The sequence below is a fragment of the Eumetopias jubatus genome, unplaced genomic scaffold (assembly GCF_037043125.1).
Source record: "Eumetopias jubatus isolate StellerSeaLion01/CBP00866 unplaced genomic scaffold, mEumJub1_p1.0 scaffold_3, whole genome shotgun sequence".
Lineage (NCBI taxonomy): Eukaryota > Metazoa > Chordata > Mammalia > Carnivora > Otariidae > Eumetopias > Eumetopias jubatus.
The window spans coordinates 25,321,222-25,338,831 of NW_028274809.1; positions in this window are offsets into that span (position 1 = coordinate 25,321,222).

Here is a 17,610-nt window from a genome sequence, read left to right on the forward strand (position 1 = left end):
GCTGTTTCTGTCTTTCTGTAAGTTAGCAAAGTGTTTTTTCCCTTTGGTGATATTAGTGACTTTGTTGCCTTCAAGTATTATTAGATTTTATAAGTTGTTTATTTTCATGTGAAATTTACAACACCTTTTAACTTTTTAGGACCCATTTCATTTTATGAATGCATAAAAACAATATTTTTTAAAGATTTTATTTATTTATTTGAGAGAGAAAGAATGAGACAGAGAGCATGAGAGGGGGGAGGGTCAGAGGGAGAGGCAGACTCCCCGCCGAGCAGGGAGCCCGACGCGGAACTCGATCCCGGGACTCCAGGATCATGACCTGAGCCGAAGGCAGTCGCCCAACCGACTGAGCCACCCAGGCGCCCATGAATTCTTTTTCTTTTAAAAAATATTGTTTTTAGGGTGCCTGGGTGGCTCAGTTGGTTAAGCGACTGCCTTCGGCTCAGGTCATGCTCCTGGAGTCCCAGGATCGAGTTCCGCGTCGGGCTCCCTGCTCCGCGGGGAGTCTGCTTCTCCCTCTGACCCCCGTCCCTCTCGTGCTCTCTGTCTCTCATTCTCTCTCTCTCTCTCAAATAAATAAATAAAATCTTTAAAAAAAAAAAAGAAAAAGAATTCATGTAATGAGCCTGATAGTTTAAAAGTTCTGTGTGACTGTATGTGAACTTTTAAAGATACTTCAGGCAGCAATGAGAGACTTTACAAACAGGTAAGGCATGAAAAGACAAATTCATGATAAACCACCTTTTCCATGAATTATTCACATGAATTTAATACAACAAAATTAAAGGTAAAATATAACAGTTTATTTACTATTATCAGTATGTGTTATGTTCTATTTATCCATTCTTTAAGGAAATCAAGCTCATTTCCTTATCTTTTTTTAAAATTTTTTTTAAAGATTTTATTTATTTATTTGACAGAGACAGTGAGAGAGAGAGAGCACAAGCAGGGGGAGTGGGAGAGGGAGAAGCAGGCTCCTCGCCGAGCAGGGAGCGTGATGTGGGGCTCGATCCCAGGACCCTGGGATCATGACCTGAGCCAAAGGCAGATGCTTAACGACTGAGCCACCCAGGCGCCCTCATTTCCTTATCTTTGAGGTTTCCCTTCTTGAGCTTGCCACCTTTCCTTCATTCCTAGTACTTTGCAAAGTACCCAGTACATTGTATTTCTTATGTTTCCTTCTCCTGATAGCAAGGGAAAGTGGTGCTATTTGATATGGATGTCTGTCACATTTCTTTTCAAACTGCAAGGGAATTCTGAAAATGATAGTAACTTCTTTTATTTCACAGATCTAATCCACACACACACACACACACACACACACACATACATCCCTCCTCCCTTTTGGGATAATGCTGGTTATGCTGGAGATACCTATCAACATGCATTTTCCTCTTTGTAGATATAATTCTCTGAATCCAGCTAGTTTTTAGTCTACATTCATTGCAGGAAAAAGTGGAATAATACTGTATATACCTAAAGCTGTGACAGAATCTGGTACCAATTATGCCATTGTAACTTTTCTTTCCGAGTCAAAAGAATGTTCTTTGGGAATCGTGCTGCCCCCTGGTGATGAATGGAGTAATAGAATAGACGCTATGTTTAGCAACACATACTATTCAGAAATCGGTGCAAATTCCAACACAAAATCTGCAAAAAGAAGAAGAAGTAATTCAGTACAGAGTGTGCATGCCATAACTTAATTTTCTGATACAACAATGATTTTTGGCATAACTTAGAAATGGAAAGATGGGGAGAAAAAGATAAATCACAGAAGAGAGACAATTGATCTGAGAAGATTAAGATTAAGGATGCCACCTCCTTACCATTGCAGATGTGAAGGAACTTTATGTTACCCTGCTTTAGGAAGTCATTACCTCCAAGGGAGGATTACTGGCAAACCTCAAACAGAAGATCACAGCAAAACAAAACTTTACCATGTTTCTCAAACTAACAGGATTTTATTTTAGTGGATTTGATTTTACTTCTGAGAAGTCTTACACCCTGAAGGAGATTTTTGAATACACACATCCTCGATTTATTTAATTCTACTTGAGAATATGCTTTTTTTCTTTCTTTCTCAGATGTTTACAGAGATTTTTAGAGCTGTATACCATGGCCTTAAAGAGTAGTTTGCGGGTACTTCATTTTTATCTCTGAGTTGCATTCTTTGAGTTTTTTTATCCTACGTGTTTTAGGAATAATAATCCTCAGTTGATGTCCTCTTACTGAATGCTACTTACAGGCTCTCTAGATAATTTTGAACATAAAATTTAGGACTGACAGTGACTTTAGAGATCATCTTATCTAACTCTTAAATGACTCTAGGTTGCTTAAGTCCAGGTATTGTTTTATGGAGAAATCCAATTATTTCATAATTATATTAAAATTCTTGTTTTAAAAGTGTCCAAACCATAACAAACGGCTTTTCTGTACCAACTAGCATATTTTCCCCCAGAAATGCCTATCCTTTATCCTGTCCCATATCAGTTTATCCTGTTTTAACCAATGTCTTAAATAGAGATCCTCAGGTTACAAGGGAAAACTGGAGTGGAGAAGAAGCCTGGCAGTATTCTGCTGCTGCGGTTCCAACTCTATTGAGAAAGCAAATCTGGGGAAGTGCACAGACTTCACTGCACACACAGAATTGGTGTTTGTGCAATGTTAATTACAAAACATTAAATAGAGTGAATGCTTGCAGTAGTTAGGGACCTCTCTGCAAAAAGCCCCCTAGCTGTTCACAGATAAATAATGTAGGAGCCCTAGAGAAGTTTAAGTGTTGCTGGCGTTGCTATGGAATTTCACTGCTTGGAGCCAACACAATGCTTTATGCAAGTTAAAGTCCCCAGGCGACACTTGGCCCTCAAGTGTGCTGACTTTTCAAAGAAGAAGGAATAGTACATATTTTCAAATGAAGAATCATTACTTAGCTAAGAATTGTTTTCTCTAACTTAGTACCATATGCTTCTAGAGTTCTTTGTCAATGATTTTTGGCACTCTTGTGTTCAGCTATTTATTCAATAGTGAAGTTGAAAAGAGGGTGATATCAACACAAGAGAGAGAAAAATGAATAAAAACCAGCAAGGTCATTCCCAGTCTGTGACGATTCAGGATAAGAGACATGGTGTGCATTAGTGTTATTAAGGAGCCTAGACTAAAAATATAACTGGCACTATAATGAATAATTAATTCTTTACCTCAGATAAATTTTTAGCCTGAAAGCTGGAAATACTGGTCAGAGCAAAGTTAAAAGTACTACTAAGATGCCCGATAATGTAATACAAAATGAAACTACACGCTTCCATCAGACCTCCTTTATGAGAAAGGCAGCCGTATCCTGGACCCCTAGTGGACACATAGTAGGAAGCATATATGTGCTATGTCCCTTGGGCCCTTGGAGTGTCAGGGGATGTCGAGGGCGAGCAAGTTTATAAGGCCTGAAAACGGGTAGGGTCAATTCAAGCAGAGTTTTCAGGAGCAGTGCTGAGAAAGGGAGCCAGATCCATATGAGGGGAGCAGTTTTAAAGAGTGAATGCGAGGGTGAGATGGTCAGAAGCCAGATTTCTGAAATAGGTTGGCAAAGTGAAGAAATAAATAACAGATTAGAAAGTATCAGAGAAAGAGCTCTGGGGGCTTTTCCTCCTACACTGGCTGCACAGGGAGAGGTGGGCAGAGTCTAGCTGGTATTCCTGGCTGTTGAGTTTTAGGTGTCGGCTGCGTTAGGTAGCAAGTCACACAGTGGACTGGGTAACTCCAGAGTTAACTGGTCTGTAGCAGTTTTTTGTTTTATCACAGAAAGTCTGCATAGCAATGTGTAGAAAAGACTTTAGAATCATTTGTATACAACAATCTCTCCCCACTTACCTCTAGTCCTTACAAAGGTAAGATAGTTCTAGTATGGTATGTGAAATGCTTTCGATATTAGAAGAAAATTATTTTTATACTGGCCAACCCTCCCTGATATTTACAATTGATACCAAAATAGTATTCGTTAAGGAATATGATGGTATAATCATGAGGTAAAAGGAGGCTGTAATAGCAGATGAATGAACAGTAGTTATGCAATCACTAGTCTGGCTCTGTCTGGGAAATAAAAATGCCATTCAGACAAGATGAGTCAGAGGACTGTGGCTTGAGGAAAACTTCCTATAATACTTCCTTTAGTAACTGGTATTCCAAATGGATTTTTTGTTTGCTATTACCACAATTCTTAAACCTAGTATACATGGATGATATAAACATATTTACGCTTGTACTCACATATTTTTGAGAAGCATCCTAAAAGTTTTGGTATATGCTCACAAAACCAAAGGTCCTTAAATTTATAGAAGGCTGCTGAGTAAACATTCAATCAGAAGACAGATTTGCTTGTTTGTTTTTAACTCCATGGAAGTGGTATAGGAATGTGAGCTATTGACTGTTAAAACAAATTTCAAGATAAATACTAAAACTAGAAACGAGAAAAAAATACTCTGGATTTAAGGCATATTAAGTGCAATGTCTTACTTTGTATTATTTGGCTTCTTAATTTGTTATTACTATTGGCTCTGCCTCTGTCATAGTAAGTTGGTCTAAGTTTAAATCTACAAGCCTTTAGAGTGTGTAATAGATGTACTATATCTGGCTTCCCAAACTAGTAATAATAGAACACAGAATTTAAGGTCTCTGTGAGCTAGCTCATTATCTAGGGGGAGATTGAGGCGCACATACTGAAAACAAGAATAATATAACCATGCATTTGAAAATAGAAAATTGTTGTATATACATTTTAGGGAAATGTAAATTCAGTGAATATTTTAAATGATTTTTGAAAGAAGAACATTCTCTAGGCAAATTTTAGAGATAATTATGGGCGTGAATTTTGTCAAGGGCTTTGGGAGTTTTCATGGTAAAGTGAAAGGAATGATATAAAAAAATTAGACAGTTGTGAGTTAATTGAATGATAGATGGCAATAAACCATCTTTTGATTATTTTAGAAAGTTCCTTGGAAAAGGCAGCTTCGGGTTAAGATTATCCAAATCTAAAGAAATATTGTAGCAGGATTTAATTCATGAAAAATCTTGAATGCCAAGCAGGTGACTAGAATTTGAGTCAACAGGTAATGAAGAATTAGTAATATTTTACATAATCTCCAAAGAAGAAAACCACATATGGTAATACAACATATTTGAGAATTCATGTTCAAAGTAAATCAGAATTTTGGTTGAGGGGGGCGGAGGCGTGTATCTATCAAAATCCTAGAAGCAAGCTTCCTCAAAACCAGAGTTGCAATGGTGGTCAAATCCACTTTCTGTCACTGATCTATTTCTAGTTAACTTTCCTATATCTAATTAACTTCTATTTGACAAAGTGCAAAGAGAAGAAAACAGGCTCATAACAGCCAGTTGAAGATCTTAGTATTCACTCTCACTTTTTCCGTAGAAATAAAAAAAAAAACTATAACCAATTCATTTTTACTTAACCAATTTCTTCTATTCTTTGTCTGTGAGTAACTCATAATACCAAGGTAAAGATATCTAGTTTTGTGGAAATTTTCATTGGTTTATTTATACATTGTAAAAAAAAAATCAGAATATCTCTTAGAAGTTCCTCTTTCCAGGATACCCCGAATTTGAATCCCTGGCAATTAATCTAATAATTTCCACTCTCATAAACATGTCTTAAATAATTTAGGGTCAAAAAAGTTAATATGAATAAAACTGCTTTGAGAATTTTACAATACTTCATAAATGTTATTAAGCATAACAATAGGTATAATAATAATTTAATATTCTAATCCACTGACATTAAACTGTCATACAATTGTTTGGTGCAGCTGCAAGTGTGCATAAATTTAAGCAAACATGATCTTTGAAGTCCCAATTTACAAAACAGTCCAATTAAGAAGTGATTATTTTTATTACAAAAAGATTGTTTGTTTACAAAGTGATCTTCATGAGGTTCTTTTAAAGGGAAGTTTCAGTAGTACATTAAAAGTAGGACTTGAAATACATAATTTGATTAAAATTTTTTGAAGATTATGTTTATTATGTAATGCTGGTTATTTTCAATATTCATATGATGCATACTTTTGTTAAACAGACTTTAAAAAAAGCACCTTACTTTACCAACCTACATTTAACTTCATTTAACCAAGATTTGGAAAAAAAAAATGTTGCTAGAGATCTATATTCCAATTACATAATTAACTAGTGCTATTTAGCCAAATGTTCTTAAGCACCCATGCTTAATTTCATGATATAGTTTTCCTACTGGCAGCAAAGCATGATGCTTGGGAATTTTTCCCATAAAGCTGGACAATTTCATGAAGTCTTCTGTTTACCATGAGACACTGTGACATATGGATATAGCCCTGAATTAAGAGTCCTGTTTCATTTCTGCCCCTATCTGTTTGACCTTTGTTGAACACATTTTTTTTTACATTGGTCTCTGTTTTCTCATCTGTATGTATGAACTGGACTTGATGATCTCTAAATATTCTCAGAATCAAAAATAACATTTAGGTTATATGTGAGCTGGGAATTCTAGACAGAATCCCAACACTTCCATAGACACCTACCCATCCATCCATTCATCCACTCATTGAATATTTAATAGGTGCCTACTATGGATAAAGCACTTGCAAATATGATAAATATAGCAGTGAATGAGTAGAATTCCTGCCCTCGTAGAGATTACATTCTAAATAAAGACATAAAAGGCAGGTGGTGATGAGTGCTATAAAGTGTAACATTTTTAAGTAGTGTCATTCAAAGTGCCATACACATGCCAATGTTAGTCTATTTCTGCTCCACAAGATAAATTCATAAACTGATAATAAGCATTTAGAAACTTGCATAGATATGTTCAAAGACAAGCAAGATAGTCCTGTGTCAGACTTGAGGAAGTAGAACATTATGGGAGATGGTATCAGAAAAGTTGCAGAGATTCAAATTGTGTCAGGGCCTTGGGGGACAAGATAAGGACTTTTATTTTATTCTGATTGACATAATAAACCATGGAAGATACTTGAACAAAGGAGTTAAATGATCAGATTTAAGAATTAAAAGATATAAAATCTTTTATATCTGATATACAGTAGACTCTAAGGAGACCAGCGAAAAAGTAGGAACATCAGATGGGAGTCTATTATAATATTCAGATGGACTGTGGTGATTTGAAGTCGGAATAGTCAGGTGGGGCTGAGAGACTGTCAGGTGGAGCCCAAAGGCATTCTGAGCATAGGGTTCACAGGATGTATGTGTGGCTTAGATTAGCAGTGTAAGAAAAGATAAGAGTTGGCTGCCTAGATTCTTACCTGAGTAACTGGCTGAGTTACCATTTATTGAGATAAGGAGATTGGAAATTGAAGGAAGTTGGAGGGTGGCTGTGGAGAAGCCTCCTAGAAACATTTTTCTAGTTAAAAGAAGAGGGGAGGGAAGAAAAGGTTTCATCTTAAAAGTTAAATTGTTAGGACATTCTTTCTATATTCATTCGATTGAGGCCCATTTGTAACTAAAAATTATTATTCTTAGAAACATGGCTGTCTTTGCCAACATTTTCTCTGTCCAGTGTGGAATAGAAGATGAGAAAGGATTGAGCCACAAGAGGAGATCATCAGCAAGCCCAATTTCTTCAATTATGAAATTAACTTGTACTTGCTGAGGTTATGCTGCTCTAAAATTCCTTTATGGTTATTAAAAACTAGTATGCATAACTTTTAATAGTTTAACTCTGTAGTTTTAAATTTTGAAAAGATAACATATCCACAGCATATAAACATTTCAACTTGTGTTTGGACATTTTTATTTGACTGAAATATACACAAATAATTCAGAACAAGTGTCTACATCAGCTAACCAGTACTATGCTATTGAATGAGAACTACTCATGAAATTTGAACTGATTTTGGCTCCTGACTCTTCCACTAGTTAATTTTCTAGTTGCATTATTTAACTTTCCGACTCTCAGTTTTTTTACTTATAAAACATAGAAGATGATGATGATGATGTTGGTGGTGGTGATGTTAATAAGTGCTTAATATGATTGCTATGTAGATTCAATGATAATGTGTATATAATGCACTTAGAAGAATTTCTGGCATTGCTAATATACAGATGGAAATGACTACTACTTATAATACAATTTCATATTAATATTTTAACAATAATATAATTAAAAAATAAAGTTAGAAGAGATAAATTTGTAATATTATACAATTTTGTATGATACCAAATAGTACGAACTAGGGAGAAACCTAGAGCAAATAGAGAAACTAGAATACATATTTCTATGTATATATGTATATATGGCTATATCTCTCTATACACATATATACATACATATGTATAAACATATACATATATAATATTATATATATTACATGCATAAACTTGCACATACAATCATGTTTCCCATCAACTCAGGTGGAACATTGGTTTTTCACTGAACTTTCCTTTATAGATGGTTAGATAAACATTCTATTTTTAGAATATATTTTACTATTCTTGGATGATTTAAAGTAAAATTTTTTAAAGGTGTACATTAAAACTCAAGATAAATCGTGTTTTTCCATAAAATGTCAGTGCTTTATAAAATTACAAGATTATCAAAAGTATTGATTTTGAATTAGCAAACACATTCCTATAAAAGAAATGGCATAGCATAGAATGGCTATCTTGACTTTCTCAGATTTAAAAAAAAAAAACAAAAAATCTTTCCTGACAATAACATTCACTTTTTACTTACAAAAATGCTTATAACTTTTCTAAATTTACAAATGAAAGATGAAAAAGAAAATAAATGGTACCCAGGAAACTTCACTTCTGATCAGAGAAAAACCATTTTCAACATATTATTGTATTTCCTTCCCAACTAATATTTTTACACATGTGTGCATATACATGTGTGCATATATTCTTAAAAAGTATCTCTGAAAAATAAAAGGTTTTAAGTTATTATTTTATGTTATTTTTTGAAATCATAACAAAAAAAATGATACAACTACATGAAACTTGTCCCTCAAAAAAGTAATGCATTTTAAAAGCAAATTCTGTAGTCATTATTTGATTTGTATTGTCTTCTTTATAAGTTATAATTGGATGGTAAATACATCTGAAAACTTAATATTTGCAAAGAATGTCAACAGAGAATTTATTCTTTATCCTGGCAGAAAATGCCAGTGGAAACTTGAATTCTGTAATTAAATTATCCTAAAATACATATTATTTTTGTGTCAGGAAATAAAAATGAATTCTGTTCAGAAAAGGCTATTTTAACTTTAAAAAAATGATCAAATTTGTGCTGTGCTGTAACAAGATTAAAAATAGAAGTGAATATATATTTCCATTCCACCTCTATCTCTAGGTAAACAGTGATTTAGTCTAAATTTATTTACCTTCTAGAAAATATTTTTGTATGTATGAACCTTGCCAGCTAGGTAATATAAATACAATATAGAGATGCCATGTTTATCTGCACAGGCTCCCAAAGATTCATATTAAACTAAACATGACGATGCAAATATTAAGTGATTTTAAATCTATAATTTAAGACTTTTCTTCCTTATTACTAGTTCCATTTTATATAAAAAATGGAAATCATAGGTCATTCTCTACTTTTAAAATTGAATCTGATGCTACAAAACTCCTGTCCCTTAGTATTGAATGTGATATTTTTGATACCTATATCAGCAAATTGTCTCAAAAAATAAATTAAGGGATTTGTAACACACTTTAGCATTTATTCTTTAATTATAACTGCCTGACTTTTGACAAAACCACAGCAAGGGAAAAAGAGTTCAAATGTGTTATCACTATCTAGCAAATATCATGTCCATATATATATATTTATGTATTCACTTAACTGTAAAAGACATTTCTAAGGTCATGTCCAATAATAAAAAAGAATTTGTTTATTGTCACATTAGCTCTTTATGTGTCATAGTGAATGATCAGATTCCATTAAAAAGTTGAACTTTTACATTGAATCTTACAGATTTTGTTACTTGCTGCACCGTTATTATAAAGCCTCCAAGTAGGATATCAAATTTTTTTAAAAATTAATTTTTCCAGCATTACTGAGATATAATTGACATATAATATTGTATAAGTTTAAGGTGTACAAATGTGTTGATTGGATACAATTACATATTGCAAAATAATTACCATCATAGCTTTAGATAGCACCTCTATCATGTTACATAATTACAATTTCTTTTTTGTGGAGAGAACATTTAATATCTGCTCTCTTAGCAACTTGAAGTATATTATACAATATTATTTACTTCAGTCACCATGCTCTACATTAGTTCCCCAGAACTTATTCATCCTGTCACTGAGCACTTGTACTCTTTGATCAACATCTCCCCATTTCTCCCACCTTAACCCTAGAACCCCACTCCACTCTCTGCTGCAGAAAATAGTATGGAAGTTCTTCCAAAATTTAAAAATAGAACTATCATATAATCCAGCAATCCCACATCTGGATCTAAATATATCCACAGGAAATAAAAACAGGATCTCAAAGGATATATCTTTAAATACAAAGATGAGTGAAACTTTCATGGGAATACATTCCAAATTAAGTGACTGTCCATGTAGTGTGTCATGCCCCTTAACCGATGAGACTGTGGAATGAGTAGGGAAGTTACTAGTGACACTAGTAGTGAAATGTCTCGGTTAATATCCCAAAATTATAACATCAGATTTCTGAATTAAAATGAAAGGAAAAAAAAACTATGACATGTTTATAGAGTTATTAAGTCATCTAGAATGGGGGCTGGGTTGAAAACCAGCCTTAAGTATAATATATATAGTGAGAAGACCATGTCTAGCCTGTCCGTGTCAGAGTAGTTTCTCTTTGTCCTCTTTGACAAGTGAATGAGGATGTGGGAGAAGATATAAATGAACCTGACTAGGTGAACAAAATGTAAGTTGTGGTATTTCTTCTGGTGTAGATGCTATGGAATATTTCGGTAACAGCATTTCCTACTGTTACAGAGAAAGACCTCCCAGAAAATTTCTTCTCACAGGTGATGTTCACCTTTTAAAACACAAAATACTATGTGGATATATGTATATATATTTTTCTGCTTCATATATATATTTCTGCTTCATATTTGATTGTAGATAAGATGAATTTTGACTTTGTGACTCTTGTTTATTAGCAGCGATTCAAAATCAGATAAAAAACATTGTATTTAATTGCTGTTTAATTAAAATTGTATACTATTTCTAAAACATTTTACAGAAGATTTCTATTACAGTGTAAAATGTTATAAATTTGAGACACATCTCATTTATTTCTTAATCCTTTGACACTTAGCTCAAAGCCCCATATATTGTAACTCCCCAATTAATATTTGTTGAATAATTGCATGACAGAAGAAATGAATGAATGGCAGATACTGTCCTAATGATGACTATCTCCTTATCAGACACCTAATTACAATTAGTATTTGAAGTTGATTGCATTGTAAAAATAACCACAAGTGCTCATCTGAATCTGTTTTAGAGAGACCAATGTACTGGAGATTATAGAATCTGGTTTCTAGGAAAACAGATTTGGGGCTATTAGAAAATAGTTTAAAATAAATTATAAGATGACGTATTTTATTATGGAGTCTATATCCATATCATATGGTGTTTTGTTTGTTTGCTTTTGTTTTCTCATCCAGGAGGGTTATATGACTAAGAACTGGCTTCTAAAACTTTCAAACATTTGTTAGAAGGTGATCTTAGATTAGGCTTTCCATGTAGATTATCCGAAGATACAGTCAAAAATATCTGCTGCACCCCTACCTCTCACAAGCCTAATATTAGCACACTTTTTTTTTTTTAATTCATTGTTTCTTTTCTAGACACACCATTACTTTGAATAAGCAAGTTTGGATGGATAGCCCAGGACAGTGGAGTGGACCAGGGCTTTTGTTTATAGTTTGTGAGTTCATCACTGCAAACAGGCACATGGACTAGAGTAAAAATGGGAGTAAAAAGCAGCCTGCATTCTTATAGCAAGCTATGTGTCCTAGCATGGAGTTTATTCCACCCAGAATAGAGGCATTTTTCTTCATTTGCACAAAGACATCAGCCCTGAGTTGAGGAATGCCTTAAAGGAAGAAGACCCTTAAAAAGGAGCATGTGGGTAACAACATACCATGTTTTACTCTTGATATTTCTCAATTTTGCCAACCACTGATATAGCTTGATTGAATGTCTTTAAAAGCACTTTTATTGCATGTTATCAGGCAAGTAAACATTTGCTGATGCAGAGAATGAAAAACAGAGTTTCACTCTGCAGTGAGTGCAATAGAAAGGCCATAGGGCATTTCTTAATGTACATCTTTATCAATGCTTAAAAAGCCAGCCTTAATATGTGAGCATAGCTTAGGAACATCCAGTCTAATTCCTTCTTTTGAATATTTCTAACAGGAAAAAACTCCCACAAACTCCACTTTAATTACAATGAATGGCAAAGGTCTCACAGTGATAAGGCATCACAAACAGGCTGGTTTTTATTACACACAAGGGGATGGTCAAAGGCATGATAATCTAGGGAAGAAAGATGGTTGCTAATGTTTACATACTTAGCTCCCACTGGCATTCACCCGCTTGGAGGTTTGCACTGTCCCTCTTAATCTGAGAGAGTGCATCCAGATTCACAGCAAGATCTCAAGGAGAGCCAGATGATGGGGCAGATGGCAGATGACTAATTTGGCAAGGCTTGATAAGTGGAAATAGTTTGCTTTAATTGCTTGTCAAGTCCAGTACCTACATTAAAGTTAAGGACCTAGCACTTCCACAGAAAATGAAATACTACAAAGTAAATAAGAAGGATTCTGTGTAGGGGAGTGGTAAGGGGTGGGAAGAATGATTAAAAAATGCTGGGAGAGATTTGTGGCAAGACAGTGGTAAGGGGAATATTATTTTATCCAAGAATAGATGACATGAATGCAATTTCTAAATCTGCAAAGTCTTTCTATTATGTTTTTTTCAGCTTTCAACATAGGAATTTTATGAGATGTTATTTAAGAAAAAATACAATAAAATAAAATATTTGAAGACAGGAAAACAATGAGGAACAGAAACTAAGAATTATATACAAGTAGTTATAAGTCAGCTTTTGATGATGCATAATGTGTTTAAAATCATTTGTAATTATTTTAATTTTACTAGGCTAATTTTTGAAATATAAAGTGGAAAAAAATTGGACATGTTATAAGAATAACCTGTTGGGAAGACTAATTAGGGTAGACTACTCACAAGACATATTCATAAACAGGAGACAATCATGTGTAATTTTTATATCTATCATTTTTTTGTCATCACCAATGAGATGGTTTCCTTTTGCAATATAATTTAACAGTTTAAACAGCTTTGAGGGCATTTAAAGACTATTGTAGGTAAACAAGAGGTAAAAGATCAATTAAATTTTAGATGGATCAGTATATGTAGTCTACTGATTTACCTTTCATCAGTTTGTGCTATAGAATGCCTGTCTTTCCTAGCTACAACTCTATTAGTGAAGGTCTACAATGCCAAATGCCCTTTTCATTTGGCTCAAGTATCATTTAGAAAATGTTTTCGTTAATTTCAGCAGCTTCTCTCTTTTGTTACTTTGGGAGTCAGTAAAATAGTGGTAGAAAACGGATTCAGAGAATACAGGGTCACTTTTTTTTTAAAGGTACCAAATTTTTACATTGAAAAATATTTTATTTCCAGCTTATATAATGTAAGTTACAAACCACATTTCCTATTTTGGCATTAATTTTGTAATACCTTTAAAGTTAATTGTAAAGAATACAAAATTTCTGAAATATAAACCTATTTTCTTTATTTATCATTTTTGGGCATAATTATTCATAAAAGGACCAAAGCATAAAGTACCTGGAAAACAATATAATAAGAATGTTTTATTAAATTCATACAGGAACATATTTAACTCCATCAGATACATAAGCCAACTTGAGTGTGTGTGTGTGTTTTAATTTATACTCAATAAAATTTAAGTTTTAACTGTAGAGATCTAGGTAATCACCCTGGTCAGTATGCAGATAGTTCTGCCATCTCCCAAATTCCCCTGTGGTCTAGTCAGACCCTCACTATCCCTCTTCCCCACCCCCTAGCAACCACTAATCTGTTCTCCACCCTTGTAGTTTTGTCTTTTTACAAAATGATGTATCGATAGAAACATATGTAGCCTTTTAGATTATATGTAGCCTTTTGAGTCCTGCTTCTTTCAGTCAGTATAATGCCTTTGAGAATTTTCCATGTTGATATATCAATCATCTGTTCATTTTATTGCTGAGGAGATATTCATGGAATGTATATAGTTTATCATTTCACCCATTGAAAGACTTTTGAGTTGTTTCCAATTTTTTGTGAATTTGAATAGAGTTCCTATAAACATTCATGTACTTAATTTTCTCTTCCTTGTGATTTTAATAGCATTCTTTTCTCTACGTCACTTTAAGATTATAGCACATAATACATGTAACACACAAAATATGTGTTAATCAGCTGTTGATGTTATCAGTAAGGCTTCCAGTCAACTCTAGGCTATTTATTAGTTAAGTTTTGGGGGAGACAAAAGTTATAAGAGGATTTTTGACTGCATGGGGCGTCAGTGCCTACATTGTTCAGGGTCAACTGTACTTCTGATCAACTGCTATAAATTAAAGATTCCCTCCTCGGGTGCCATTAAGTTGCTAGAGCAGCTCACAAAACTCAGAGAAACATTTTACTTACTAGGTTAGCAGTTATAAAAGGTTATAAGTCAGGAATAGCCAGATGGAAGAGATGTGCAGGGCAAGGTATGGGGAAAGGCTGGGAGCTTCCAAACTCTCCCAGAGCATCAACACATGTTCACTGTTAACCTTAAAAATAAAACTGCCAGTTATATTACTAGCAAAATTGGGTTTATTTGGGAATAGCAGAGAATTGCAATCCAGGATGAGCAGGTTGCTGTAAAGCTATGTGAAAATCCCCTCATGTACATATTTCTTTGCAAACATAATTCTTCATTTATCTAGGGATCTACAAATGGGATTGCTGGGTCATTTGATAAGTGTATGTTTAATTTCTAACTTTGTAAGATGTTGCCACAGTGTGACCTCCTCAAGAGCATCCAATGAATTCAACCCATTACATAGTGTAGAGTAGATTTTAAGTAAATATTTTAGAAATAAATTCAATCACAGAATTTTTTAGCTGGAGGAAACATAAAGATAGCTTATTTGAGAAAAGAGAAAATTGGAACCAATGAGAACAGAATAATTGTTCAAGTTTACATGGCTAACAAGTGCTGGAGCAGTGGAGTCCCAACCTCTACTTTCTTTGTCCAGTGCTCATTCTTTTAGATCAGACTGATTGAGTACATCACCGTGCAAGACTTACATTTTAATCTGCTTTAATATATTGCATAATGCACACACACTATATACTACATATTTGAATAAATGGCAATACGTAACATTGAGCTCTGTCAATGAGTCAGACATTGTGCAAAGCAAGTTACACATAGAGATTGATTTAATCCTCACTACTGCCTGTTAGATGGTGGTTGTTATTATGTCCATTTTACAGAAGAGGAAATAGAATGACAGAGTCTGAGTAACTTGCCCAAGATTAAATAGTAGGCCAGTGATTGAGCTAGATTTTATGCTGGACATCTGGCCCTGGGCCCTGTGTTCTTAACCCCTAAACTGGATTTATTATTAAAAATAGTGCAAAATCCTACTTTATAGATATAGAAACAGAGACTCTAAATAGTGAAGTTACTTGACGAAGTTCAACATTCAGCTTTTAAAAATGGAAAAACCAACATATTTGATCCTGGCTCAGTTATGGTTCTTAGCGACTCCAAAGTCCATTTATTTACTCAACAAATATTAACTGAAAGTCTATGTGCCTGCTCTTTTAGGTGTTGAGCAGACAAAGGGATTGCCTCCTACACAGCTTGCATTGTAATGTAGAGACATATAATAAACAAGTAAACAAGAAAAATGCATAATGCAATTTCAGATAGCAATAAAACAAAAATAAGAGAAGGCGAAGAAGACAGAGCATGATGTATGAGAACCTGCTACTTATCTTAGATAAGGCTATTTTGAAGGAGTGACATTTGAGCAAAGATCTGAATACAGGTTCTTACAGGCCATGTTGAAAAGTTTGGATTTTATAATAAGTATGATTAGAAGCCAATGAGTGTTTTCAGTAGTGGAGCGATGTGAATGATTTATGTTTTTAAAAAGATCGTTCTGGACCCTGTGTGGAGAGTAAATTAATCAGGACATGTAGGGAATCCAGGAAATCAGAAAGGAGCCTACTGTCAAAGTCGAGGGGAAAGATAAGAGTGATGTGTATTAAATGATTATAATAGTGGAAGTGGCAAATTTGTCTTTATTTGCAGATATATTTTGAACATAGGGCTGCCCAAACTCACAATCTCTATGTAACTGTAATAGCACTCATTAATAGTGACCCAAAATGTTGGCTACTTAATAGTAATAATAAAAATAAATAAAATAAAGAAAATAAAAATATTTTATTTTTTGAGATTTACTATAGCTCCAGATTTTTTTTTATAGCTCCAGATTTTTAAATGCCCAAGAACGTGCATTAAACTAAAGCATATTTATTATGTTAATGCTTCTGAAAAGGAAAGTACTTATTATTAAATCAGATAGAAAAATTAGAAAATTTATCAGGTTACCACATATGTATTTTTTATGCAGACAGTCCCTGAATCATTCACATACAATGTATGGCATATATATATATAAAATATACATATATATTTATTTATATATATCACTCATTGCTTCTTTACTATGTATCTTGTACAACCACATTTAATCAATATATATTTTTTCCATGATACTAGGTCAACAGTAGATGCTAAATAAATAGTTATTCCTTTCTTAATTCATATCTCATATAGGCATTTGATTTGAAAGTTAGGCAAAAATTTGATTCATTGGTTGATTGCTTTTACTCACTTGTCTATCTTGTGTAGTAAGTGGAAGGCTAGTTTCCATAGCCATAACAAGCCTGGAGGCAGTAATTGATTTTTAGTATTAATATGGATATTGTTAATGTTTTGTCATTCCACTTCTAATGTATTTTCCCCCTGAATCAGATAATTTTGTTAACCTGACTTTGTATATTGTTACAAGATCCTGGTTATATTCATTTTTTTTAAGATTTTATTTATTTATTTGACAGAAAGAGAGACAGCGAGAGAGGGAACACAAGCAGGGGGAGTGGGAGAGGGAGAAGCAGGCTCCCCGCTGAGCAGGGACCCTGATGTGGGACTCCGTCCCAGGACCCTGGGATCATGACCTGAGCTGAAGGCAGATGCTTAACAACTGAGCCACCCAGGCGCCCCTCAAGCTCTTAATTATATTCCTAATTTTTTTACTGAAGAAGGATTATGTCGTTCACTCACTGTGAGAAATAGATCTTAAGTCAAGAGGAATAAAAAGCCCATGTTTGCAACTATAGCTACATTTGTAGCAGAATCAATACCAAATAGAATAATTGGTGATTTCATTACCGCCTCACATAAAGCTTTACTGCTGGAGTTACAGTGGAATGAAAACTCTAGGAAGCCCAGGTAAATTCAGGATT